Below are 27,811 nucleotides of genomic sequence, written 5' to 3' on the forward strand. Positions count from 1 at the left end.
AACCACCTCAGCAGGAGTGTGAGAAACGACCTGGGCTGTGCGAGGCCTGGCAGAGTCAGTCCCTTCCTGTGAACTGCAAGAAGGTGTTCTGGTTTCTCACCTGCATGACGAGGCTGGGAATCCCAGTCCTCTCTCCCTCCTGACGTTGTTGTGAGGATTAAATGAGGCTGTGTTTGTGAAAATGAAAAGGATACTAACAGCTAGTGTTCCTTGGGTACTTATTACAACCAGACACTGTTACAGTTTCCGTTTTATAAATGAAGGACCCGAGGTTCAGAGAAGTTAAGTGCGTCACTCAAAGTCACACAGCAAATAAGTGATAGAGCATGGATTTGTTGTCTGTGTGACCCCCAAGCCTAAGCTTTTAATTGCTCTACCATACACTGTTTCAGGTTTTAGCTGTGTGACATTGGATGAGCCATTTCCCTCTCTGGTCTTCAGTGATACCATCTGAAAATGTGAGAGTTGGCCTGGATTAATGCGTAGGTCCCTTTCAGCTCCAAATTGCTGACTGTACCCTAACAAAGGACGCATACACGCACCACCCTTCAACTCTTGCTTCCTCCAGTGTGTCTGCTTTGAGCGTGGAAGGACTCGAGCGTTTGCAGAGTCTAGCTGAGTAAGTGTGCGAGAGGAGCAGGCAGATCGTAAGGCACATCTAAATAGCAGAGACGAGCCTTCCTAAGTGGGAAATGGATGTTGTAATACAAAGGCAGTTAGCAGGGTCCTTGGAGGTTTCAGCAGGATGTAATTATGGTTCTTTAAAAAAGGCTCACATATGTTTTTGAGCAAACTTAACAGATGCCCGGATGTCGTGTCTGTATTCTTTAGGGAGTCTGGGATGACTAATTTTCTACAGCAAGTTTGCGTAGCACATTGGAACGACCCATTGCAAATCAATTCCTAGGGTGCACCTCAATGAAAACTTTCATTGATGATTCAGATTAATAATCTAAAAACCCTTATAAAATGACCACAGCTTCGTTTCTGCCTGGTCTACTCTGTGTTTGACAAACTGGATGGATGCTCCTCTTTGTAGTCATAAATGTGATTCCCTTTACAAAGAAATCCGCGGCCACGCCTGTTTACCGGGATTGAGGGTTTTAATGCTGTGTGGTTCGTTTCTGGTGCAACCTCCTTTGCAAACTTCTGTGACTTGCTCAGAGGTTTTCTTTGAGCTGTGTGCCCTAGGGAGATCTTCTGGATGGTTCACTACCATTTTATTGTAGAATTAAATGCACATTGATTCCAAAGAATCAATGCCCAGTTAAGGCAGTGTGGGGGCTATTTCTGTACCCCAGCACACTTTATCTGGAAAAGTCTCCTGGAAACCTGTGTCCTCCTGAGGCTGTTGAGAATATCGAGCGGCCACGTCAGGAGATCGAAAGATAGCAAGCCTAGTTTCCTTGGTGGGCACCTTGACATCTCTTTTCTTGCTGGAAAACCAGTCTGATGTATCTCCTATCAAATATTCTGCACTGCGTGACACTTGTTCCCACGGCCTGGTTGCAGGCTTCAAGGTCCACTTCTCTGTCCTGGCTGCCTTGGAGCCAAGCAGTATTCCTAATAATAATAAACAGTTGAAGACAGTTAAAGATGGAAGCCTTGCACATGTCTGGTTTGGCCAGAATGTCAGCCTTTCAGTTGCCTCCAACTATCATAGCCCTCCATAATTTCATAGCCATCGATCCCTCTCCTCCCCAACACGCTCCCTCATTGGCCTGTTGCCCACGTCCCGTAATTGTTCCAGTCACCCCGTGACCTTGCCTTTGCTGAGCCTGATTGATAATGTACTCGCCACATTTCCCTGTTGCATCAAATACCAATTTGGCCCGACTGGGTAAAAGAATGGCTAATGGAAATGGTTAAGGCTTCTTATTAGACCGGCCTTTTCATTGAGCCGGCCTTGGGAGATGGGGGAAGAGAGGAAGCTGCACTGTAAGATTTTGCTCAACAGGTTTTCTCCAACTCCTCAGCAGAGTCTGACTCTAAGTACCCGGATGCAGCTCTTGTGCAGGAGAGGGCGTGTCATCTGATAGCAGGTGACCGAGCAGTCAAGGCTGCCTATGACACAGCTTTGCGGCAGGTGTTTGCCCACTCTCAAATGTTGCTGTGAAATATTTTTGACCAAGAGGAGAGTAATTCCAACATGGAGGAGAATGTTTATTTAGGAAGGGAGTAAGAAGGAGAATAGTCCTCTTTGCTCTGAAACTTTCTTTTTTTTTTTTTTTTTTTTGAGGAAGATTAGCCCTGAGTTAACTACTGCCAGTCCTCGTCTTTTTGCTGAGGAAGCCTGGCCCTGAGCTAACATCCGTGCCCATCTTCCTCTACTTTATATGTGGGATGCCTACCACAGCATGGCATGCCAAGTGGTGCCACGTCCACACCCGGGATCCGAACCGGCTAACCCTGGGCCGCTGAGAAGCGGAGCATGTGAACTTAACCGCTGCACCACCGTGCTGGCCCCTGAAACTTTCTTTGTGTCCTGAAGTGGCCTGGGAATGCGCTAAGTCAGAGATGGAGCTGGGGAGCCACAGGGCAGAACATGGCGCCCGTGCTGGCTGGCTCCCCAACTGTGTACAGATACCTCATTTGCAGTTGCTTCAAAGGCCAGGCTTGCTGACAGTTAATGTTAAGGGGACATGAGCCAGGAGATGTGGCTTCCAAGCTGTGTAACAGCAGGCAGCTGGGCTCTCCAACTCCAAGTTTTGGGAAGATTCCACGACTTCCTGGGAAGAAGCATTTCCTTAAGATGCCTGTAGCCTCACAGAACGTCAGAGGTGGCCGTCCCTTGAGAACATCTAGTCCAAGCCCCCATTTTACAGATGGGGAAACTGGGGGTCTCAGATAGCAAGATGTCCTCTATAATTTTGGCCGTCAATCGAAAAGAATTGCAGCAAAGTGGGGGCAACCACCTTAACCAAGTTTTATTGAGCACTTATTATGTACTATTCTGTATTATACTGTACTTATTAAGAATTCTACATGCATTATTTCATGCGATCTTCAGAGAAAGCCCATCAGGTGGGTACCGTTTATCTCCATTTTACCAATGGGGCAATGCAGTTTCCAGAGGATGCGCAACTTTCAGAAGAACCAGCATGCGAATCCTTCCCATCTGCGGCCAGTCCGCATCCGAATCACGGTGCTTTTCCACCTGCCCACTGAGGCTACTTTAACTTCCCTCATTTTACAGGTGAGGGCACCTGTAACGCAAAAAGAGGAGCAGCTGGCCTAAGGCCACTCAAATAATTAGTGGAAAATATTGCTATTGCTACTGAAAGTAGCTAACATTTATTGAGCTCTTACTGTATACCAGAGATTGCTCTGTGTGCTTTTCATTCTCGTATTTAATTTTTACCACAATCCTAGAAGAACGTTGGTACCATTAGGTGAGGTAACCAAGGGCTGGGGAGGTTGAGAGTAACTTATTCAGTGATTCATAATTAGTAAGTCAGGATTTAAGTGGAAGCTCCAAAATTGACTGTCCTAATTCGACTTAGTGAGGCCCAATGTCTCGCAATTCCGTATACACATCCGTTTTCATATCTCATTTAATCCTCCTGGTGACCCCTAAGGCAAGGAATTGGGAAACCTGGAGATAATTCTAGCTCTGCTACTAAATGCATCTTATGCTCTCAGGTGAGCCATTCTCCCTCTGAGTGCCTCAGTTTCCTTATTTGTAAAAGAGTTGTAGCATCCTTATTTATGCCACAGGATCTTGTGAGACAGTAAATGTGCCTGTGCTTCCCTAGCTGAAAAGGGCCGAATAGGGGATTATTCTGGTTCTTTCCATCAGCTCCCTTTATTCTTTGAGGTCTGGAGGCTTTCTCTGTTGCTCCATCCCTTCAGATCGCCACCAGAGGGTCCACGTTTGTTGTGAGTTAGATGACAGCTGGGTTTGTATTTGGTTCGGATGGAGCGTGGCCTGGGTATTAAATGGCTGTCAGCGAGGCCTCCTTTCTAGCTGGCTCAGACGGACGATGGGGCTGGGCTCCTTCCAGATGTCTGGGGACACCTGCAGAGCGGAGCCGTGGGGCCTCCAACACTCAGTCCCCGTTCCTTTGTGCTTGAAGGATAGCACTTAGAAGATACTGGCTCCAACCTGAGGCAGGCTGAACTCTGCTTCAAAATCCTGCCCCGCTTCTGTGAGGCGGGAGAAAGGCCAGGGCCCAGAGGTTTTGGTAACAAATAACGCTGAGAAATGGTGCGGAATCCAGGTGTCAGGACCTCCTGGCCTCATCAGCAGTGTGTTCTAATCATTTCACAGCATTTGGCCATTTGGGCTGTTGGCGTTTCTAGGAAAATTCATTTTAATCTTAACCAGTCTTATTGTGTTCTTTTTTATCCAGATAGGGAATACTGTTTCTTTCTCCGGTCTACACTCATTTCTTCCTTATTTTAAATCCCGCAGTACTTAACCCTCTCTGAAACCCAGGGGAGGAAAATGACCTTTGAGAGCTGCCTCTTTGCGGGTCCCTGTGCTAAAGCTTGTACACATGTTACCCCATATCATTCCTGCAAAGACAGGCCGCTCTCTCCTTGTGGGGCTCACTCTCTCATAATGATGGTCTCGCTTTTTCAGTCTCCTTTGCTGGCTCCCCTGAAGGTCAAGTGCCTGGGCTCTGTCATAGTCCCTTTCTCTCTTCTCTAGGGCTTTGTAGGTGATTTTATCCAGACCTTGGGCTTTACCGTCTGTCTCTGTGCTGATAACCCAAGTGTATGTCTCCAGATCCAGCTGTGCACCTGTGCCCCCCTGGAAGTCTAACAGGACGTCTGGCCTCTGCTGGCCTTCCCGCCCTCTCCTTCCAATCCCCCCTTTAGGCACAATGACCTCCCTGCTGTTCACCGAACCTGTCAGTGTATTCCCATCTCAGGGTCTTCACACCCACTGTTCCCTGTGCCTAGGGAACGGTTCCCCCCGCTAATTTCAGGGCTGCCTCACTCTTCATCCAGGGCACCTCCTCTGAACGGTCTGCTCGGACCACATCATCTGAGCCAAGCCCTCCGCAGGGCCCACCTTGCGCACTCTCTGCCCTTGTCCTGCCTTTTTTTCCTTGGTCATAGCACTTACCATACCCGAAATGACACTGCATGCTTATTTATATTCTTGTATGTGGACGTCCCTCCCCCTTGATGTAAACTCCACAAAGGCAAACCCACTGTCATGGTCACGGCTGGAGCTCCAGCACCGGGAACATGGTGGCACATGGCCTCGGCCCAATGAGGGCTTATAAATTGTTGGATTAAAGAATAACAGGAGAGAAAGGTACCGTTCCCCCAGTTTTATCCGTGGGGAAATGGAGGCTGAAAGCTGCTGTATGCCCCGCACCACCAGCCATTTTTCCACTCAGAAAAGGTGTAGTAGTTTTAACCAAGATCACTGCATGAAAACAATGCATTCAGTTATTTTGATAATAATTTATAACAAGGCTAGATCTTCCTTGGCTGTCCAGATAGCAAAACTCAGTATGTGCCTGTCATAGCAATCCTGATGATGCATATTATGACCATAATTTACACGTGTGACTAGGCTGGGTTTTTTCCTTCAAAAACACTTGCTTTTCTGACTTCACACTGTTGTCATCCTGTGGTCTTGTTATTATTGTGTGTGCGGGAACTCGGCACCTATAACTCTGTCAGCTCCAGGAGATGACTGTCTGTCTAGGAATCTAAATACCTGATGCATCTGAAGAAAGTTTTAGAAGGTTTGCAGAGAATGCTCTCTTTTAGAAGTTGCTCCTCGCTGTCCTCCCTGGAGGATGGTTTGTGGTGCTGGTGTGGGTGGAGGGGTGAGCTGCCATTGGCTGGGGGTCCCGGGGCCCGGCAGTGCCCTCTCTGGTGACACGCAGTTGGGAGACCCTCAGTCACTCGAGTGCTTTGGCAAAAGCCAGTTGTTTGAACATTTATGTCCAGTTATGCGAGTATACTTTCCATTTCCATTTCTTCAGCTGTGTGATAGGAAGAAACCCCAGGAGAATCCAGCCAGAAGCTGTTGACCTGGATCAACGCCTTTTTTTAAAAAAAAAAAATCCTTTCTCCTCTTGATTTAAGAAGCCTAAACTCTGGAAATATCATGAATCTGGGACAGTTCAGGACCTGGACATTCAGGGTACAAAACCCTCCCCCCATGGTGTTGCCCAGCTGTTTGGCCCACCTGGCGGTTTGGCGCCCAACACGTGGCTCAGTTGCCCTGCAAGCCTTTTTCTTCTCTTTGGATTGGCGACTGCCTCTGTCTCTTTATAAGGACCTTGTCCCGCCCCCCTCTGATTGGCAGCCCTGTAGGCACACGAAGACCGACCTTGATTGCATCTGTGCCTTCTGGTTGGATGCTGCGTCCCACAAAGAGGCGTTCCCACCTGGCTCGCCCAGCCTCCAGGTCAGGACTAGGACCCTGGTGTCCTCCATTCTGGCCCCATTGAAAGCTCCTCCTGGACAACGACAGTTTCTTATACTCATATGTTCCTTCTAGATTTCAGCTCAGGACTGGCCACCTATAGCCACTCAGTAGAGACTCATTTGCCCAACTTCTTGGTTTATGGCAGCCAGCTGCTCTCTCCGAGATCCCCTCAGACTTTGCAGAGTCATGGTTCCATACCTCCGGGTAGACCGCTCCTTCCATAGGCATGGCGGGAGACCTCTGCAGGGACACTGTGCCCCACTGCAGTCGCTCCTAATCAGACGTGTCTCAGTTCATCCCGGAGGAGGGCGGGGCACAGACTGGGAGACAAGTGACCGCTCTTGGAGAAGCAGGGTGATGCGTTCGTGCTCCTTTCCTTCCATTCCAGCAAAATTCTTCTGGGGTGTTCTTTTCCTGGTGATTGAATTTCACTGTCTCCCTCCTCCCCGCAAGCTCAGCTCTTGCTCCACGTTGCTCTGAATTTACTACTCTCCAGGCCTCTCTGTCCTATTAAATTAGATATTACAAATATCCATCAGCCGATGCTGTTCAGGGGGTACAGTTTCCAGTCTGTGCATGAACTGCTGGATGCCGTGGCTTGGATGGACCTGAATTTGTCTACAGAGCTACACGAAAGCCTTGTGTTTTCATCAGTCCGGGTGTCCAGGTCCTGTCACTCTACCTAGTAAAACACTCAACTCCCCGGGAAGGGCTCCGGGAAAGTATCCGTGTTATGATCTCTTGGCGGGCCTGTAGCTCTTTATGTTTTATCTTCTCGTGGTGATGGTGGGGGGCGGGGGGTGTGTGTGTGTGCATTTATGATCATTTTATTAGCCTTTCCTCAAAGATTCATTTTTATTAAAAACACAAATATCACTATAAATATCTTGGGAGGGAGGTTGAAAGGGATTTGGGGAGACACTAGGCAAAAGGATTGGCTGCCCAAAGGTTTACCCTCTTGCTTAAATGAGTGACTACAATATGCTCGAGGGCTTTTTCTCACAGGTAGCCTTGCTCAGTTCCCTTTCAGGTAGGGAGTGACAGCTGAGCGCACTGGCTTAAAGCCAAACGTGTCACAGGGGAAAAGGCAAGTTTATGGGGGTTGTTTTAAGAAAAATCTTGTGTTTAGAAAAATCATGTTCTACTTTGGCAGTTATTTCCTACTCAAATTTTTTTCTGTTTGTGCATGTCTGGTTATGTGGGCCAATAATTCCCGTGTTGTTTAAGCTGAGTTAAAGTGGATTTCCTTTTCCTTGCTGCCCGAAGTATCCTAATTGGTAAATAGAGGTAACATGTGCAGGAGACTTGGCAGTTTGCAAAGCTCCCACACATCAGTGGTCACATTTAAATCTCACGACAGCCTTGAGGTGAGTACGCTTAGATTCCTCCCCTCGGGAGAGAGGACCGAGGCCATGAGGGGGTGGGAGACGCATCCAAGCTCCTAGTTCTAATAGGTGGTGGAGCAGGACTCGAACCCAAGTCCTTTCTTCTATTTCAGGCTCCTCCTACAATCTCACACTGTCTCTCAAAGAAATAGGTTTGTTCATTTATCCATCTATCTATCTGTCCAAAACTATTCACTGAGAACCTGCTGGATATCAGATACTGTCTGGAACGCCCAGTTTGGCAGAGAAGACAGTGAGTGCGTGGGGAGTTACAGTAAAGAGCGACAAGGGCTCAGGCATCAGCACTGGGGCTCTGGAAAAACAAAGGAGGGACACCTGGCCTGGGGCAGTAGTCAGGGAAAGCTTCCTGGAGGAAGTGATGCTAAAGGTGAGTTTTTTCCCTGGGTGGCACCACTTTTCTACCCACCCCTTAGAGAACTCTTAGTTGAGCTCTTTTGTCAAGAAAGTAGTGAGGTGGAGCTAGTTCAAGAAGGAAGGGCATTCCTAGCGATCAGGAGGCCTGGAGAAGGCTGTGAGCGGGTAGTGTGGGGAAAGCGCCCCAGACAGGAGTCAGAAGATCTGGGTCTGGCCCTGGGCAAACGCTGTCTTTCTTCCAGGACTTGCTTTCTCATCAATGATACAAAGGGATTGGATCTTAGAAGTTCTGATCACACTGTCCCAAGCAGGCAACAAGAACAGGGCAGATAGGAATGTCATCGGGGAGCTTGGGAGGGTGCTGCCCCGTCCCTTCTCATAGCCTCCTGCCTTTGCTCCAGCTCTTCCTGCTGCCTGGAAGGCTTTTGCCCATCTTGTCCATCCATTAACATGTAACTCACTGCTTGCTCTGTTCTTCCTGTGTCCAGGCAGATGTAGGGCTCTTCTCGGCTCCCACAGAGCCCTGGGCCGTAACATGCTTGTCCCACTCAGCATGTTTGGATATTCGCATGCCTGACTGTCCCTTGGCCGTGCACTCCTTGAGGGGGGGCTGCAACCTTGCATCTCCACGTTCCTAGCACACAGCATCGTGCCTGGTGTATGCGTGTGTCAAAGAACGATGGCGGACTGCGGACTTGGTTTGATCATAGGTCTTCGAATTGGAAGAAGTGCCAAAAATGACTTGGGTATCAGAATAAGTGCTTCCATGCCCATTATGCAGACAAGACTCTCAAGGCTCCGGGAGCTTAAAAGGATTATGGGAAGGACACGCCAGGTCTCCTGCTTTCCAGGACGACGGTTCTGCCCTTCCACCAAGACTCCAGCTTTCACTTTCATTTCATCCCTTCGGGAAAACGGAAGAGGGATTTTCGCTGGTGTGAGCTGAAGGAGACGGGAGTCGAGGTAGAACAGCTTGAGGAGAGGAGAGACGTGAGGCGTGTGAAGCTTCATTTGGGTAACAGCCTTTGGAATAGATTAAGACGGTGAGGCTGGGAGGAGGCAGGTGGAAGATCGGAGGAGGCAGCATTTGACAAGGCGGAGCTGTCTGCGGCCTGAACAAACAGTTCATCTCCGGGGAGAGAGGAGAAGGGCTGCGCAGAGCGGGTGTGCGAGACAAGCTCCATGTGCAGTGAAGTGACTCGTGCCGCAAACACATCTCTGCCCTCCGCCTGGGCTGTCACAGCCCGGCCCCCCTCACGTGTCATTTATCTTTCGGCTTCCAAGCTGCAACCGACTCTTCCAGGCCATCTGAAGACAGAGGCTGGGCTTCTTAGGGGGGCGGGGCGGTGCCTGCTTCATTTTCGGGTCCCGTCTTCATCGCTTTGGGATGTAGTTTTGGTCTTCTTTGTTCTTCTACCCTGAGTTTCTTCCTTGGCGACGTGCCTCTGGCTCGTTGGGCCCCCGATGCATCCTGCCGTGCTGCTGCCTGTCAGAACCTGACGAGAGGCACCTTATCAGTTCCTTGGCAGGCGCGGGTGGCGGCCGCGTACACGCACTGAGTCTCAGATAGACGCTGCTCCGCTGGCTCCCGCTCGTGGAGGCGCGCACCTTTGATGGAGGGCCCCGCCTCACTACTTGCTATGATAGGGCTGCTGGTGATAAAAGTGTCTCATGCCCATTGGCTTTGGAAACGGCAGACGGAGAGCTGGGTGGGGGTGGGGCAGGGAGTCACTCGGGGAGGGCACACTCCCTTTTGTACAAGCCGACTTTGTCTCTGCCAGAGCCTTTAGTTGTCCAGCCCAGGACAGGTTTGAGCCACCTTTGACTGTATTTTTACTCTAAAGGACACATGATCAAACACATCCCCGGTGCTGCTGGGGGCGTTGTGGCAGGCTGTCGGCCAGACCAGCCTCTGAGCTCCTTGAGGGCAGGGCTGTCATTGCATTTTTCTGGTTCCCCAGCCCAGGCTGCGTGCCAGGCATGTGTACCTGGAGGCCCGCGGGCCTGAGTTGCAGCCCTGGCGTCAGCCCTTGTTAGTTGTGTGGTCTTGGGAAAATTACTCCAGCTCTCCTGAGCCCCTTCCCCAGCATGTGGGGGGCTTGGAGCAGAGGTGTCTTCTGGAGATGCTGATGCCAGAGCTGAATCTGGAAGGAGAAGGGGGCAGGGCTGTCTGGGGGACTGTTGGTGGGCACGTGAGGTTGGCTCCACAGACCCATGTAGCTGGTGGTGAGAGTGGCTGGGAACTTGCAGTGTGGGTCAGGCTCAGGCAGGCTAGATGGAGCGGGGAGGGAGGACGCTGAGGTCCTGATGACTGGGGGGAGAAGCTGAGGGGGTCGGAGAGAGACTTGTTTGGAGAGTAAAAGGAAGCCCTATTACCTGCGAGGAAGAGGGAGCAGTGGGCTGCGATGCTATGAAGCCATGACCGTGGGAGGGAAAATTCCAAGTGAGATGTGGGAGAAATTCACACCCAGACTTCACACTTGATTCTCTAGAAAAAGTCCACCTCCTCTCCAGTTCCCTGTTGCCTCCTGAAGCAGACTCCCAAGGGGAAAGGGCAGAGGTGGGAGGACAAGAGAGGATGCCGACCACCTTAGACCCCATCACCTGCGGGCTCGGCCACCTCCACTGCCCCGACTCTCTCCCCCAGCATCGCTCTGAGCCTGCCATGCCTCTGGGGAGCTGAGCGGAGCCCCAGGCATGCTTCTCAGAGGCTTTTTCTCTGTCTCGCTGCAGACTGCCTGCTTTGCCCGGCATTCCTCCAGACGCCCCCATCCTTCTTCTCGCTGCTGTGCCGTCTGCATGCACATCTGGTCACAGCCGCTCTGCTCACCTGCCCGCAGTGCCTTCCCAGGAAGCACTTCCTACGTCCACCAGCACCGGAGATCTAACAGAGCTCTTCCAAATCACCAGCAGACCATTTCGAAAAACAGATGTAATTAATATCTTGGATAGCTATAGTGTCTATAATTGTAGACTTATATAATAAAGTTACATAATTAATATCTTGTACCACAGTTTCTGGAGGGACCAATCCTGCCAGGATGGTGTTTACCTTCCAAGCTCTCCCACAAAGCATCTCTTTTGTCTAACCTTCCTCATCCCCTGGCTGTTGTCTTACTTGCCATTAACCATGGAAGTGGAATCTTTTTCTGCAGACAAACAAAACTAATAAATAATAGAGTACATCTTCTCTCTACCCTGGCACCGATCTGGTTGGCCTTAATGAGATTTGAACACAGCACAGCGATGTTGATATCTGTCAAGCTTGCGACAGTGGAGTTCTCTCCATATTGGATTTCCTTGGGCTGTGATGCTCCCTTGCATTAGATATGTCATCCCTGTCGCTCTGAAGTCTGGAAGGCACTGGCTGGAAATTGTGCTGGTCTGGGAAAATCATGGTGTGCTTGAACACTCTCTGGAATTTCCATGTTCTCTGATCTGACGGCCCCTCAGGAAGTGGAGTGCTTCTGGGTACGTTACCATGAGGCATGTGGGTGTGGAGGAAGGAAGGGCTCCCGTCTCCAGGGATCCTCCGTGACGTCCTCCGTGACAGCAGGCTGACAGGAAGTGTCAGAGCCTTCAATTTCATGGCAAAGCGTTGGTGGTCAATGCACTCGGAGCATTATAAATGGCTGATGTGCCAGGGGATGCTCAGGGAGGAGGGTGTACCCACTGTCTGCATGGTGGAAGCACTTGTAGTGGGTTTTCTGCGTAATATTATAAATACAAATCCAATCATGTCACTTGCCTGCTTATGATCCTCCATAGACTCCTTGTCACCTTTGCAAAATAGTCAAGCTCCTTAGCTTGGAAAGAGCTCCTTGACCAGGGTGACCAACTATGTCACTTTGCCCGGGACTGGGGGTGGATTCCTGGGGTGTGGGACTTTCAGTGCCAGAACTGCAAGATCAGGGTGAACTGGGCTGCTGAATTGGTTACCCTATAACCATGATCCAGGCCCGCCCCCTCCGCGGCCCCAGCTCCGCCCCTCTCGGCCTGGAGTAATAAGCTCTAGTGCTTCTCCACGGATTGTAATGGTTTCCTGCTGTTTCTTGCCTCTGCTGGTACCCGACCCTGGCTCCCTGTCTTTGCCTGATTCCCTGCATCCTTTCAGGCTCAGCGAGGTATCACCTCACCTCGGAAGCCTTTGTTGACCCCCCAAGGTGGGGGAGTTCCTCTCCTCCGTGCTTACCCACATCATCACAGTCATCCCCGTGCCCTTTCATTGTCTATGTCCGCGTCTCTCCTCCACTGACTGGGAGCTTTGTGAAGGCAGGAATATGACCTACTGGACTTTGTATTCCTGGCACCTAGCACAGTGACATATTCAATTTAAAGATTTATTTAATTATTTGAATGTTGATATGAATGAATGAATGAAAGGTCGATGATAAAATATGGTCCAGGGGCTGGCCCGGTGGCACAGCGCTTAAGTTCACACGTTCTGCTCCGGCGGCACAGGGTTCGCCAGTTCGGATCCCGGGTGCAGACATGGCACCGCTTGGCACGCCATGCTGTGGTAGGCGTCCCACATATAAAGTAGAGGAAGATGGGCACAGATGTTAGCTCAGGGCCAGGCTTCATCAGCAAAAAGAGGAGGACTGGCAGTAGTAGCTCAGGGCTAATCTTCCTCAAAAAAAAAAAATATATATATATATATATATATATATATATATATATATATATATATATATATGGTCCAGGTGCTGGTGGCCTTTGAAAGCTTGTGTGTCTGTGTTCTGTTAACAAGCACATGGAGCAGCTCATGAAAGACAAGGAGACCCTAGGGGTGAGCACGGGGAGTATGGTGATAGCTTAAGGCCACCAAACTTCCTGCCCGGGGAAAAGGAGGCTGGAGATGAGGAGGGTGTATGGGATGAGGGCGGTGGCAGGCTGGGGTTCTGAAGCAAGCCTGTGTCCTGGGAGCTGGGATGGGGAGAGGGACAGGACCACTTGGGTATAAGCAAACCAAATATAGTGTCAGGGCAAATGCAGTGTCATTGGTCGTTTGGCTCTTTGGTGCCAAAGAGATATTCTTGACTAAGATACCTACACAGATAAGGGCTGCGGTCCAGGGAGAGAGAGATAGGAGATCCAGGAAGGTGACCAGGACACAGGACTCACGAAGTTCCTTGTAGAGAGGCCCTGCCTGGGCTTCTGAGGGCAGAGAGGAGCTGTGGTGGCACCAAGCAGGATCTGCTGGAATCAGGGCTGGTATGGGCACTGTGTCCTATGCCAGCCTGCTGAGTGGGGGCTGGGACTCGTCGGCAGGCTGCTCAGCGAGCCCATCGCCCCCTGGCCCCTGGTGGGCACTCCGCTTGAAAGAGAAGTCCCCTGGGCTTCCAAGGAGGCTGCCTTGTGCCCTGGAATCTCTGTCTGCGGGATGAATGTTTCAGAAAGCCAGCTGGGAGAGGCAGCGCCTTTTCAATCCAAGCAGAATAGAGCCTGAGGGGGAAGGGCATGGTGTCCCCGGGAGTGGAATAATGTGTTTGCGACACCATGTTCCCGTGTACAATGGGACGGGAGGTGAGTGAAGGACGGCTTTGGTTACAGAATTCTGTTCCTCTTGACCCGTACTGAATGAGAGTCTGGAATTGTCCCCAGTGACCTTCGACAGCAGCACAGGGTGAGGCGACGGTGCCGACCTTGATGAACTGGGACATGTGGGGGGGTCTGGCAGTGCCTGCTGTTCATGGAGCAGCTCACTCTGGCCAGAGGCTGGGCTGTACTTTCCGTAAATGACTTTGCGTTCTGGCAACGGCAAGGAATTATCTCTCCCGCTTGACAGAGGAGGAAACTGTGGCCCAAAAAAGTCTGATAACTTCCTAGCACTCTGCCTGATGCCTGGCACACCATCCTCCCAGTAGTGGCTGTAATTTAGGTAAGGTTTGCCCTGTGCCAGGCGTTGCCCTAGGGCTTTTATAGGTGCAGCACATTTAATCCTTCCAACCACCTCTGATACAGGTTCCGTTATTAGCCCCATTTTACAAATGAGGAAACGGAAGCACAGAGAGATTAAGGAGCTTGCCCAAGGTCACACAGCTGGTAGGTGACAGAGCCAGAATTTGAAGCTAGGTAGTCTGACTCCACAGTTTGAGCACTTAACTGTATACAATACACCTCGTATACAGACAGCACTCAAAACTGTAAGCTGCTGATGCTCTGATTGCCCCCAAAGGCACACAGCTTGTGAGGGCAGAGCTGGGATTGAGCACAGGATGCCCGGCGCTAAGATTTCTGCACTGGATGTCTGTACCAGGCGGAGTGAGGGGTTCGTGGAGTTTCCTAGTTAACCGAGGGTTAGTAGGAAAACCCAGCTGCCTTCAACCCCTTGACAGACCCGCCAGAGCTCTCTAGGGGGTGTGTTTCCTCCTCCTGGGCTCACAGCCCCACTGCGTTTCTCTGCTTTCTTTGCGGTTGAGTGCGGCCGCGTCAATTCTAGCCACAGAATACTACCAGAAGGGGTGTGCACCACTTCCAGGCTCACCCCCACCCCCAAAATAATCCTCCCATCCACGATCCTGGAGGACATAAAAGAGGGTGCAGGTGGAAGGAGCCTCGGTACCTGATGATTATATGGAGCAAGGCCATCCCTGCCCCCGTGGGCTGTGATGTGAGCAAGAGACTGTCCCTACTGGGTTAAGTCACTGAGATATTGATATTGTTGTATTTGTCAGCTCCCTCCGCCCCAGTAACACAGAGCCTTTTTAAAAAGCCCTTGCAAAGTGCCTCAGTCCACTTCTCCCCGGCAGTAAACAGAGGCTGAGAGAGGAGTTTGGGAACAGCGCAGGCTTTAGGGTCAGTGACATCTGAGTTCCGGTCCAGCTTCCACTTAGCAGCCTTGTGCCTCAGCCTCACGGGGCCGCAGGGGCCTCCTCTGTGAAATCGAGGCAGTACCCCCTGTGCTGGGTCGTTTCCTGGAGTGAGAGGTGATGCGCCTACTGCCCCAGCACTGCATCGCCTGCATGCCTGCTCAGTAGATGCTGAAGGTTTCCCTTTTCATGAGAGAGCCGTTGTCCAATATGTGTCAAAACTTAAAGCGTTTGCATGGCTGTCAACTCAGCAATTCCACTTCCAGGAATTTATTCTAAGAAAATAATCTTGGATGCTCAAAGATTTAGCTATTAAAATGTTTATTCTAGTGTTGTATTTAAGTGAAAAATTGGAAACAAGCTAAATTTTCAGCAGTAGGAAATTGGCTAAATAAACCGTGGTGCATCTCTTCAATTGAGAACCATCCAGCCAGTAAACATTGTGTAATAGAAGACCATGAAATGATGTGAAAAGTATTCACAGTAAAAAAATGGGAAAAGGAGATTATGAAACAGTATGCATCCCATGAACCTATTAAAAATAAAAGTAAAACCATATATGTATATGTGTGTGTGTACACACACACAGAAGAAAAAGACTAAAAGGATATACCCTAAAATATTCAAATGTTTATCTCTGGGGAGTGGGGTTTGTGAATTTTTTCTCTTCTTTGCTTATCTGCATTTTCTAGATTTTCCATCGTAAATAGGCATTATTTAGATAAAGAGCAAAAGCTAAGTTATAAAAACTCTTTATTGCCTGCATTAGCCGTGACACTGAACATCCCTTATCAGCTTATGTGGATGTTGACTCACACAGTGTGAGAGACAAAGGCAGATGTGAACTGACACAGGGTATCTCTGGAAATATCTGGTATAGAGTTGCGTTGCTGTCCTTTGTGGTTTAGTCGGGGGCTGGTCGTTGGGTGTTTAACATGGTGGGGATTATTTGCACGGAGACATGTGCACGTGGCCCTCTCCGCTCCTCCCTTGCCCGCAGAAGTGCTGCTGCTGCGAATCCTGTCCTCGGCAGGACGTGTGTCCCATGACACTGTCCGGGTGCCCAGTGATGTGAGCTTCTCCGGACAGACTGAGGACCAGAAGACGACAGCTGAAGACTTCCAGCCTTCATAGAGCAAGGCGTCCAGCAGGGGAGCATTTGGGGGAGCAGCCGTCTCCGGGCTGGTCTGCTCACCATGGGGCTTTCTCAGCCCTGGGCTGGGGACCTAATGGATGTGCGTGAGTTTGTTCCAAGCTTGTCAAAAACATGCTTTTGCAAGAATAAGTGAGCCACAGACTGGGAGAGAATATTCACAATGCACACGTCTGACAAAGGACTCCCATCCAGAATCTATAAAGATGTCCTATAAATTGACAATAAAAAGACAATTCAATAAAAAACAGGCAAAAGACTTGAACAAGCGCTTTACAAAAGAAGGTATAGGAATAGCTAATAAGCCGATACAAAGGAGTTCCACTTCATTAGTAATCAGGAAAATGCAATCTAAAGCCACAATGAAATAGCATTTCCTATCCGTTAGAATGGCTAAAATTTAAAAAAGTCTGATAATTCTCAAAGTTGGTAAGGATGCGGTGCAACTGGGGATCTCAGTTCATCGCTGTTATGGAATGAGTTTAAATTTCTGTTCATGTTAAATTCTGTTCAAAATGGCTTGATTTATGTGGTAAAATAGTTTCTGGACAAATATGTTTATTCATTTGTGTGCTTATCCAACAATTATGAATTTAGAGTTCATGATGGATAAAATAAAGTTCATGCCTTCAAGGAGTATGTGGACGGTTTGCAAAACGAAGCTTTGTCAAGTCAGCCACTGTATAGCTAGCGTTATTTACTATGTTTTCTTGATTCTCAGACACATGCATTATTTTACAGCCAATTTCAAAATAAATCTGACAACTGAAAAAAAATGTGTTTTTGCACCAAAAATAAGAGTCTCGAGGTGCCTTTGTCTGCATGTCATTTTTCACACTTGGGCCTGGATCCAACAGGAAAGAGAGAATTTTCATCCTCTTTGCTTTTGCCTCTGCGTTTAAGTTCTTTGAAAAGAAACACATGGGAAAGCATAGTATTAATAATAATCTCGTTCCATTTATTGAAACTCTTTTTACTCAATCTCTTGAAACATAGCTGCATTTTGGTCTCTCAATATAAGAAAATTATCTAAATTAACATAGTCTTAAGCCATAAGTTGGCATGGCTTTGTTTACTTGCCAAAAGGCATGAATGTAAGGCAAAGGTTACATTCATTCCACAAATACTTTTGGTGCCCGGCACTGAACTGGGCACTGTGGGGTGGCACAGAAGGATCAGCTCTGATGTGAGAAACTGGTTTCATTTTATGATGAGAAGAGTTCTGGGTTTAAAGTTAGGGGACTGGATTGGACTATGACCCTGTGATGTCTTATCTATGTGATCTGGGGCAAGTCACTTTAATTTTCTGAGCCTTTGTTTTCTCCTGGGTAGAATGGGTACGATAATACCTATCTCATATGGTTGGTTTCATGGATTATGTACAAAAACATCCTGGCATGTAGGGGCTGGCCCCGTGGCCGAGTGGTTAAGTTCGCGCGCTCCGCTGCAGGCGTCCCAGTGTTTCATTGGTTCGAATCCTGGGCGCGGACATGGCACTGCTCGTCAGACCACGCTGAGGCAGCGTCCCACATACCACAACTAGAAGAACCCACAACGAGAAATATACAACTATGTACTGGGGGGCTTTGGGGAGAAAAAGGAAAAAATAAAAAAATCTTTAAAAAAAAAAAAACAAAACATCCTGGCATGTGATGGGTGCTCAATGAATGCCTATTGACCCTGAGTCTCAATGGAGACACAAGGTGTGCTTGAACAGGTTCTCAGAGACAACATGACGACAGTAGGGAGCGTGTGTTATCAAGTTATCAAGATTGGGATGGCACAGCTTTTAGAATAACTTCCATCCAAGGATTTTTCTGCAGTTTTCAGTGAGCCATTGTATAACATCGGGAATGTGTCTGTGACTTTGACCTTGGTTTGGTAGTGAGAAAATGTGACTTGGCCAAACGAAAGTGAGTGAGTATTATAGTTTGGGGCTTCTTGGAGATATTGTTGGAGATATTATCTCCATGACTCCAAAGGGCAGCAGGTGAAGGGTAAGAAAAGTGATGGCAGGGGCATCATGTTTCGAAATAATTTCCTGGAAAAGAATCAGGAATGAGAAGGGCTGGGGGTAAAAATAGAGAAAGAAAAATCGAGAAAGGAAGGTGAGTGGAGGCCACTCATCCAGTGGGACAGTAAGGTTTCCTTTTGGATGAAGTGTGGGCAAAGGTGTGTGAAGGGTGGTGGGAGAAGGGTCCCAAGGCCACACACATGGTTAGTGCCTGATCCAGGATGAGAAACTCACACTTCGTCACCCAAATATCCTTTACTGTCCCATTGCAAACTTTCTCAATGATACCACTTTGTCAGTCTCTTATTTACTGAGTGCGCGCACACACACACACAGGCACGTGTACTTGCACACACAAGTTGGCAAGCCCTGTCTGGGGGGAAAAATGGCTGGTTCATCAGTTCATGTTTCTAATTTGAAATCTTTATTTGGTTTGATGTGTTTTAAACGTTTGTGATCTGGGTCAGCCAGGTGCTCTGGGACGTGGTGGCTAAAGGAGGAGTAGCAATGGGAAGGTGCTGGCTGGGTGCCCGAGAGCTTTTGTGAGCTGAGATTTACGGCTGAGCGAGAGCTCTAGACTGCGTGAGGAAAGGGAGGTGGTCAGGGTGGAAAGGCAGGTCCAGAAGGAGCTGCCTGTGGAAAGGCCTGGGTGCTGAGCAGCGTGGCGTGTTTAAGAAGTTACCTATGGCTGAGGCTGGCCTGTGGACTGGGAGGCAGATGTGGAGGAGAGGAGCTGCCGAGCCTCACGCATCTTTTCCTCACGGGCCCTTTTCCTTCTCTTCCCAGTTTTGCCAACTAAGTGGAGCAGAAGAGTCCTTTCTTGCCCTGGTGAAGTGGCAGGGAGGGGTTGAGTGGTTGATGGAGGCTGTGAGGTGGCAGGAAGCTCTGGGTCCTCGGCAGCCCAGGGAAGGCCTGACCTTCGGGCAACTTGGCCCAGAGAGCCCGGGACGCTGAGACTAGAGGACAGAAGCCTTTCTAATGTTAGGAGATGGTTGAAACCGGTTCAGAGGAACGACTGTGGAGAAGTCATTTATTTTCTTTAAATCTTGCTCTTTGCCGTCATTTGATTTAAATAGAATTCTTTAATATTCAAGCCTAATTTAAGAAATTCTTAGAAAAAAAGCTTAGTGGAGAGGAAAATCCTGCTGACGTGGCTCGCTTTGATGACACCCGGCCTCAGGCGTCCACTGGGTTCCTCAGCCTCTTCACCACAAGTGCGTGCCCAGCCGCAGGGGCAGCGGCTGGGAGCTTGTCAGAAATGCAGAATGCCAGGGCCCTCCCCAGACCTACTGAATCGAAAGCTGCATTTTCACAGGAGCCTCAGGTGACCCCAATGCACACGATAGATGTGTAAAAAATAAAAAATGACGATGATAGAAGGCATAACCAGCTCCCTAGCAGGTGAAAACTTGAACACTCAGAACCAGACACTTCGGACTTCGAGATGGAGGGGAACAGGGCTAAGTAATTTTAGAAACAATGTGTAAATCTCTGCGCTGCTTAGAATACTCCAAAAAGCAGCAGATTATAAATTGCATGGTGGAGTTTGTCAGGATGAAGGGACGTTGCGCCTTGCAACGCACGTTGCTCGTCTCTGACAGGCCTTGCCGGAGCCTCGCTTTCTCCAGCTCTTGCGAATCCCACCAGATCAGCTCTCCGTCCCGTGTCCCGAGTCTGGCTTCCCCGAGGTCGAGCCTCGTTGGAGATGTTGAAAGTTGGCCTGCCCATTCTCTTTCTCTCTCTGAAGATTTTAATTGCTAGGTATTAAAAACACCCATGTAATGTATATTCCATCTGAGAGTCCGGTTTTCTAAACTTCCTGTAATGCAATCTGCACGGAAAGATTGGACTATGGATGAGTGGGGGTTGCGCTGCTGGGAGGAAGGCTGAGGGGGCGTGGCTGGTGGGGGTAGATTTGGATTGATTTTGGTGGATTTGGAGAACAGCTGCCTTCCTAGTGACTTATCACGAAACAAATGTTAGTAGTGTGGGCACACTGGGCCAAAAAAATCTATGAAATCTTATGATTCTCTCCTTGGTATCACCCCTAAAATTCACAGTCACCATAGTTTACTGACTATGTGCCCCAGACTTTACATACATTATGTTGCCTGCAACAACCCCAGAAGGCAGGTGGCGTTGTGCCCATTTACAGGTAAGGAAGCTGAGGTTCAGAAAGGTTAAATGCTTGTCTAAGGCCACAACACCAGCTGTGAAGCTGGGGTTCGAATCCAGGTCCCTTTAACTCCAGAGCTGTACTCTCTTGATGGCGCCCTCAGCTGTCCGCTAGGAGCCAGGCTCTTTTTGGGCATGACCTTCTGGTTTGTAGCCATGGAACCCACCAGCCTCTTTCTTCAGTTGCTGGAAGCAAATCTCATAAACGTGGTCATCTGTGAGAAGAAGAGGGTGAGGAGTGACCTGGCCTGCTGTCTGGTGGCAGTCAATTCCACCAACATCAGATAAACAGCTACATGCACAGGCAGGGCTCTCGGCCCTTACTCTTACGGCGCTGGCCATAAACACATTCACTGCTCGCCTGCACCTGCTAGGTGGGATGTTGACAGCACAGTGTGCTTTTACAAAGTGTCTTGTGTTCGAGGCTGCGCAACATATCAGAAAGGGCACAGAATTTGAACTCAAAATGCCTGGATTGGAATCTTGTTCTCCCACCCACCAGATTTGTGATGCTAAGCAGATCCTTTTTCCCCTCTGAGTCTTGGGTTCCTCATCTGGGCCTTGAAGATCAAGGACAGCCATCTCATAGAGCTGTTGCAAGGGTTAAATGCTATAATGTATGTGAACGGGCCAGTGCAGTGCCTGGCACACAGTCGTTGCTTTAAAGATGCTTATGGAACTCTGAGTCTTTGGTGCTTTACTATTTTCAAAGCTTGCTCTGTCCAACATCTCACCCATGCTTCTGTGGCATAGACAGGTTGGCCTAGGCCTCTTGAACTCCCCTGTAGGCCACCTTCCAAGCCCACAGGGCTGAGCTCCAAGCAGTGAGGGACTGGGTGTGTTCCTATGTCACCTCTCAACTGTGAGCTCGTCAGACCAGGAGGACTGCGGCCTAGGGTGAGAGATGGAACCGCCATCCTTTATTCAGTGGCCCAGGCTGCTCTGTGACCCTGGCTGGCCACATGTGAAACTTTTATCCTTTGGCCAGCATTTCGTAATCGGTACCATTTGTACAAACATTCCAAGAAACAATTGTTTGTACAGGCTCATAAATTTGTGGGACAGTTTACATATGGAGCCCAATTAAATGATGACCTTCTGGCGCTCAGGACCCATTCCAGGGCCTTCCCTGTGGTCATGATTTTCTGGGCCTGAGGCTGTGATGGTCCTGCTTTGGCCCTCTTGACTCTTTCCCCAACCCCTCTCTGGGGCCTTTCATGATAGATAGTCCTCAACCCACAGTTTTCTCTCTTGAGTCTTCCCAAGCAAGAGCTCCTCAGGCCCCTGCCTCAGCCTTCTGTCTTTGGTGGATAACTCCCAGATCTGCCCCAATGCCTAACCCTGCTTCCTGCTTGCAGAATAATAATCAGTATGAATTCTGTCCTTCTGCACACATTCCCTGAGCTCCCACTATGGCTATCGCTGGGGATTCAGGGTGAACAAGATAGATGAAGCCCTGGACAGGAGGAACAAACAAGTAAAACAAAGAAATAACTCATAAAATTCCAGGTAGACAGAGAATGAATCGTCAAACCAAATGGTCAGGAAGTGGAGAAACTGGGCTGTTGGTTTGTCGCATAACTGAGAGCTAGTGAGCACCATCTCTGGTGGGCCGGCTCTGAGGAGAGGTAAGTAGGCTAAGAGGTCAGTGGGGAGGGCTGGGAAATGGTGAGGGAAGGCTCCTCTGGGGACGGGACCACCGAACAGACCCTGCATACTGAGAAAGAGCTGGAAGATCCTGGCAAAAGGAAGCAAGACATACAAGAGGCTCTGAGGTGGGAGCAAGCGAGCATGGTGTTTTAGGAAGGGCCACTATTTATTGTGTGTTAATATATGCCAGGCAGTCTGCGTGGTTCTTACAGGCAGTGTCTTCACGGATGCTCTGAGGAGAGTGATGACAGTGTTCCTCCCAACTACTCAAGATCAAAGAGCAACTCTGGGCTCGTTCCCCTTTTTAAGGATGAGGAAGCTGAGACGTGGGAGGCTGAGTAACTTGTCCAGGGCGTCTGGACCATGGAGGTGGTGGATCGGGCACTTCACCAGGCTCGCCGGACCCCAGGACCTCTGTCCTCTAGTGCTCATGGCACCACACCGCCTCCTTTCCACCCCACTCTGTCATTCTGATTAAACCTCACCTCTTGCCTTTCCTACACTCGCTTCCAAGGAGGCACCCTCCCGTGCCTTAGGCGTCAGAGCCCCTCCAAGCCTGCTCTGGCTTGTCCCCACCTTGCCCCCAGCACCTGGCCAGGTCTTTCTCAGTATTTCCCCTCTGTCCCTTCCCAGCTGCCGTTTCATCTGTCCCCAGAGCCTCAGGCTGGTTTCTACCTGTTTTGTCTGCTCACCTCTCGCAGAATTGTCCTCATCTGTGACTTCCTCACCACCCTGGAGTGAAGCCGTCAGTGAATTTTGATGCTCTGAATTTCAAAAGAGATCAGGTATTTTAAACCTTATCAGTGATATTAAGAATGACCCCTTGAATTTGAGGAGGACACTGCAGTGAACAAGACATTCACTGTTGATGTGCGGCCTGAAGAGAGTCCTGTGCCTGTAAATAGCAGAAGCAGTGGGGGATGATTTTGAATTTGGGTGTTGCTGATGGCATTGCAGTAAGAGAGGAATGGGGATTTTAATGCCTATGGGTGGGGTGTGGGGCAGAGGGGGAGGAGCAAGCTCTGGCGAGGACGCGGGTTTGACACTGTGCGGGGGAACAAATACTGGAGTTCAGTCTCAGCTAACTGTAACTTTTCTGTTGTATCTATTCTATGCATCTACTAATAATGAGGGACAAATACTCAGCACAGTGCTGTGCACCTGGAAGATGCTAATACAGCGTTACTTCCCTCCCCACGTCCTGGTCCCACCCCCAGCAGCTCCATGCCCAGCAGGTTGACCAGGTCTCCTGAATATGGGTTTACTTTCAAGTTGCTCTGCCGGAGAAAATGATATTTAAGTGAAGCTAAAAAAATAAATAATGATGACAAGTGATAGTAGAGGAGGGAATACAGTAAACTCTTGACCAGAATGCCTGGGGAATGAAGAGTCTGGATTGGTGTTTTCCAGACTCTCTCTGTTTAAGCCTTTGAGTTGATGGTGGAGAATCAGGCTAGGAAGGTAGTGTAGGGTATGGCTGAGGGCATAAGCTTTGCCAGCTGGGTTCCAAGTCCTGGCTGTGCCAATTCCTAGCCGTGTGGAGCAGGTAATTTAATCTCTCCAAGCCTCAATTTTCTCATCTGTAAAATGGATGTAATAATAATTTCTTCCAGGAATCTCCTGCTATATAACAAACCATCTCAACACAAGGACTTAAAGCAATGACAACATTTGTCTTGCTCACAAATCTATAATTTGGGCAGGGGTCAGTGGGCGTGGTTTCCTTTGCTCTGTTCAGGATCGACGCGGGTGGCTGGAAGCTGGGATCAGCTGAAGTTTCACCCACCCACTCACTTATCGGGCAGTTGATGCTGGTAGCCAGCGGGGGTCTAGCTGGGCTGCATGTGGCCTCTCCATGTAGCTTGGGCTTCATCATCGCCTGGTGGCTGGATCCAAGGGGCAGAATCCTGAGAGATGGTGCGCGCGCCGGGTGGAAGATGTATTGCCTTGTCTCAGAGTTCACTCAGTACCGCTTGCTCCCTTTCGTTCAGTAGAAGTGAGTCTAGAAGGCTGGCCGTAGAAAGGGGAGGGAGATTAGACTCCACCTTTTGCTGGGAGGAGTGGAAAATAATTTGCAGCCCTACGTAAAACCACCACCTAGTTCCTCCCCCGTCAGGGCCGTGGTGAGGACTGAATGTGATCTGGCAGTAACCAGGTGCTTGCCTGGCACAAAGGTAGAACCACGACAGCCTGGTGAAGTGTATCATCTTTCTAGTTTGCAGTTGAAGACCTGAGGCCCTGAGAGGTTCAGTGACTTGCCCGGATTCCCAGCGAGCGCCAGAGCAGGGATTGTACTGTTGCGTGCGGGACTCCACGTGGCTCCTCCAGAGATGAGCGATGGCACTGGCCTCACCGGGCATTGTTTGCACGTGGTGCCTTTGTGACATATGCTGGGCCAGTAGTTACAGGAGAATGGTCTGTGAATTGGGTACTCTAACCTCAGCAGTGTGAGGTCATCCTTCCCCATCTCCCAGAATGTCCATCCTTCTTTCCTCTTTGAAAAGGTAGCTGGGGGTTGATTAGGTGGGACGGTAATATTTGCTGTGCCCTGTGCATCCTGTTGTGGGATTGATGCAGCGAAACAGTCAGTTCCATCTTTCCCAGGTTGTCGTCCAGAAGGCCTTGGATATCATATTCAGACAGGCCTGTATGTCATATTCCCCCACCGCGCCCGGTCCCCAGGTACCTTGGGAGGCATCTGAAATCTGCTGGCTCGCCCTGGAAGCTTCTGTTCCCCACATCAACCCTTAACTAGACTGGGCTGATCTGTGGCTTTAAAACACTTCCATCCTGCTCCACTCGCTGCGCTCCGTTGGTGTAGAGAGGGAGGTGTGGATCCCTTTGTCTGTTTACAGGGCTTGTAAAATAGGAGCTATATCTGTAGCATGAAATTATATGTGTCAATAAGGTAGAATGTTTTTTGGAAAAAGAAAACCTGACAAAACGTGTTTTAATTTTGCAGTGGGGATCATATCAGCTGTCAAATTAAAATCTGTTCCTCCTCCTCGAAATGAAAAGTCCCTTTTGTAGATAAAAACCTGAGGAAGCAGCCGATGTAATTGGACCGCCACCTCCAGGCTTTTTAATTTGAGTTTCCCTTCTTATTCTCCTTCCTGTGTGTCAGGTTATTTGTCTTTCCCAGGACCAATTTGCTGGCTTAAAATTTGAAATGTTCTGAATTCAGAGCTATTTTGCTCCATATTATTATTTCTGTTTTAAAGAGAATTGATAACCTAAAGGGTTTTTCTTTTTAAAGTCAAATCCCACTTGTGAAGTGTGAAACTCCCGGAGACCATTGTGTCGGCAACGCCTCCTTCCGCTCGGACTGAGCGGCCCCGAGCTTTTCTGGAGGCAGCCGTGTTGCGGATCTGCTTTATGGGGGGGTGGGGGGCAGGGGGCCCGGCAGAGTGAAGCAGGAGGTCGAAGGTCACATCTGAGGTCTCCTGGAGGCTGAACTCCAGACCAGCCAGTGACTGTGTCACAGCCAGGGAAGTAGCAGGGTCCTCTTAGCATTCTGCAGGCTTTGCACAATGGCACCTCAGGATTTTACTGCTTGGGGATAACTTTGGGTGCTGGGAAAGAAGCTATTTTCCATTTTCTTTCTATTTTCCTTTAAGCTGTAGATATTGCTTTTCTAATGGGAAAGAAAACCTCTGATTTAAACACAGAACCGCAACCCCCAAAGAATTCCTGTTTAGAGTGACTGTTTCCAGGCTCGTTGGGCGCTCACTCATCCGTTCCTTTAGCCAGTATTTTCTGAGGCACCTACTATGTTCCAGGCACATGCTAAGTAGCCATTGCCCTTGTCCACACGGAGCTTAGAACCTGTGGGATGACAGCAGGAGTCACAGGGGCTCAGAGAAATGGAACATCCAGACAGCACGTGGTGCCACTGGAGGGTAGGAAGGAGAGTCCACCCAGGAGGAAGGTATGACAAGGCTTCCCGAGCTGAAGTCTGCAGACAGAGTAGGAGTTAGCTGATGAAAGAGGAGGGAAGAGTGTTCCAGGCAGAGGGAACAGCATGGGCAAAAGCCCAGCGTCAAGGGGAAGTGAAGGCATGAGGGCCTGAAAGAGGCTCGGGGAGGCTGGGATGGAGCCGTTGAACTAGGCAGTAGGAGAGGCAGCAGGGCCTGCTCCGCCCAGGGCTGCAGACCCCATGCAGGAAGGTCGTCTTCGTCTGAGAACAGTAGTGGGGGGCCTGAGGCCACCTGCACTGCATGTGGATGGAGCAGCATGTAAGCCTGTAAGGGCAAAAATGCAGGAAGCTGCTAAGTCCTGCTCGTCGGAGGCCGGCCTTTGCCAGCCTGTAAAACAGGAAAAGAAGCTGGTTCTGTTGACATGGGGGTGTGGACAGCTGTCCTGTCTTTGGGTTCACACAGGATCTTGAAGTCTGCAGCTGCTGCGCTTTGGGATCAGCGGGGAGGAGCGAGGCTGTGTTTCCATGCACACACCTGTGCGTGAGTGCGTGCCCGTGTGTATGTCTGTGTAGACGTGAGGCCATGTCTGCACCCGAGTGGGCGTGTTCCTGGTCGTCGGCATGCAGACATTTCTGGGAGAGGAGAGGAAGCCCCCGCCAGATAGGCCGACCCTCTGCTCCCTTGGACAGCCGTCCGTCATTTGTTTGGTGCACATTCATTCAGTGAGGGCCCCCTCTGTGCCAGGACCCTGGGACGGGAAGAGGATTCTTACTTCTGACAAAGCCACCGCAGGCAGGGTCCAGTCTGTGGAGGATGTCCAGACAGGGTTCAGGCCGCCTCTTGGCAGGGATGGCTGCCTCCAGCTCCCCTTTGCTCGGCAGCAGGTGCATCTGCCCAGGACCTGCCCCGGGAGGCCCCATCTTTGCAGGAGTGGAGGAGCCCCTGACTGGCTGCACAGGGGCTGGACCCTGAAGCTCTGCTGACAGACCCCTGTGCTGGGGTCGGAGAGGGGGCGCTGAGGCCCCTGCAGATCTCATTTAGAGGAAAACCCAGCACACCCACCGCTTTGGTTTTTATTTCAGCCTCTGTCCTGATGCTGTCTCCCTTCCCACCTCTCTCTTTTTGGTTCCTGTTCCTGTTTGCACCCCTCCTCCACCCCTTCACCCCCAAAGTGCTCCTGTAACAGAACTCAGTCTCGTTTCCCACCCTGTCCCAGCCCCGCCACACTGACCCAGATTCACGGTTGCCCTACAGTGCTGTAAGTTGGGAGAGTTTTGAGTTGACCTCAGGCAGGAATTGAGAGTGTCCTCATCTGTGTGATGGGTAAAAATACTCACGTCCTGGAGTTCTGCGAGGATTATCTGGGATAATGCCCTGCCTGGCATGTTCCTAATAAATCCCTAACACAGTCATGCGTCTCTTAATGACGGGGATACGTTCTAAGAAATGCGTCACTGGGTGATTTTTCGTTGTGTGACCCCCATAGCATGCACCTGCACAAACCCAGGTGGTACAGCCTACTAAACACTGAGGCCATAAGGTACTAATCTTATGGGACCACCATTGTATATGTGGTCTGTCGTTGACTGAAACGTCGTTGTACAGCGCATGACTGTAAACAATGTGGTTATTATGAAGGACCAATCTCGGCAGCCTAGTACAGGAGAAAGAGAGTGCTTTCCAGTCAGTAGAACAACTGGTATTTATTAAGCACCTTCTTCTACTTCTAGCTAACATTCAAGCACTTTCTATGAGCTGGGCACTGGATGGAGCAGCCCTGGGACACAACAGAAGTGCGATAACATAGAGGCAGGACTCAAACCCATGCCATAGCCCAACAGTGGGGCCTGTGGCACATATGAGACCAGGACTCAGCCCCAGAGGCGTCTGTGTTAGGTTGGTGTGTCATGTATCACCACCAAGGTGCAAC

The 27,811-nt window shown here is 49.8% G+C and overlaps 1 protein-coding gene and 1 long non-coding RNA gene across 4 annotated transcripts in view; one reads left to right on the top strand and one right to left on the bottom strand.

Moving 5' to 3' along the window:
• NAV2 (neuron navigator 2) overlaps positions 1–27,811 on the top strand; it is a 706,640-nt gene that overhangs the window by 25,663 nt on the left and 653,166 nt on the right. The gene's annotated exons all lie outside the window — the stretch shown is intronic.
• On the bottom strand, positions 18,541–24,297 carry LOC139083998 (uncharacterized). Its single transcript, XR_011541246.1, has 4 exons — positions 24,128–24,297; positions 23,759–23,974; positions 22,657–22,728; positions 18,541–20,529 (listed from the first exon to the last, which is right to left on the bottom strand). It is a non-coding gene; the product is annotated as an uncharacterized lncRNA (long non-coding RNA).

This window comes from Equus przewalskii, chromosome 6, assembly GCF_037783145.1.
Source record: "Equus przewalskii isolate Varuska chromosome 6, EquPr2, whole genome shotgun sequence".
NCBI classification, from domain to species: Eukaryota; Metazoa; Chordata; class Mammalia; order Perissodactyla; family Equidae; genus Equus; species Equus przewalskii.